Consider the following 814-nt stretch of genomic DNA (forward strand, 5'->3'; position numbering starts at 1 on the left):
GTCCAACTCTTTGTGAACCCACGGACTATATAGTCCATGGAATTCTCCAGGCCAGAATACTGGAGTGCATTAGCCTTTCCCTTCTCCAGGGGATCTTCCCAACCCAGTGATCAAAACCAGGTCTCCTGTGTAGCAGGTGGATTCTTTACAATTCTAAACAAGGGAAGCCTAAGAATACTGAAGTGGGTAGCCTATCCTTTCTCCATCAGATCTTCCCAACTCAGGAATCGAATCAGGGTCTTCTGCATTGCAGGTATATTCTTTACCAACTGAACAATCAAGGAAGCCCTTAAAATAATAGCTTGTCACTTAACAAATAATGAAACAAATTAATAAATCTTATAAAATGTTGTGGCTATTTTTGCCTTAAATATTCTATTATTTAAAAAACGTGCAATAGTTTTTGTACTTACCCATAGAATTATCATTTAGAGCAGTCTTCATAGCTTTGGGCATTTTCCTTTAGTTTGAATGGCTTACTGTAACATTTTTTTGTGTAGTGATGGTCTGGTGGTCTCAAATTCTATCATCTTTTTAATATGAAAACATTTTAACTATTAATAATTTTTAAAAATATTTTCACTGGTGACTGAATTCTAGTTCAGAAAATTTCACCACACTACCTTAAATATGCTTTTACATTGGCCTATGAAAAGTTGCTGCTGCTGCTAAGTTGCTTCAGTCATGCCCGACTCTGTGCAACCCCATAGATGGCAGCCCACCAGGCTCCCTCATCCCTGGGATTCTCCAGGCAAGAACACTGGAGTGGGTTGCCATTTCCTTCTCCAATGCATGAAAGTGAAAAGTGAAAGTG

The 814-nt window shown here is 38.6% G+C and overlaps 1 protein-coding gene across 1 annotated transcript in view; it reads left to right on the forward strand.

Annotated features, from left to right (window-relative positions):
* Window positions 1-814, forward strand: part of LOC104995505 (antigen WC1.1-like) — an 81,093-nt gene that overhangs the window by 38,579 nt on the left and 41,700 nt on the right. The gene's annotated exons all lie outside the window — the stretch shown is intronic.

This window comes from Bison bison, unplaced genomic scaffold (genome assembly GCF_000754665.1).
Source record: "Bison bison bison isolate TAMUID 2011002044 unplaced genomic scaffold, Bison_UMD1.0 scf7180017864281, whole genome shotgun sequence".
Classification (NCBI taxonomy): domain Eukaryota; kingdom Metazoa; phylum Chordata; class Mammalia; order Artiodactyla; family Bovidae; genus Bison; species Bison bison.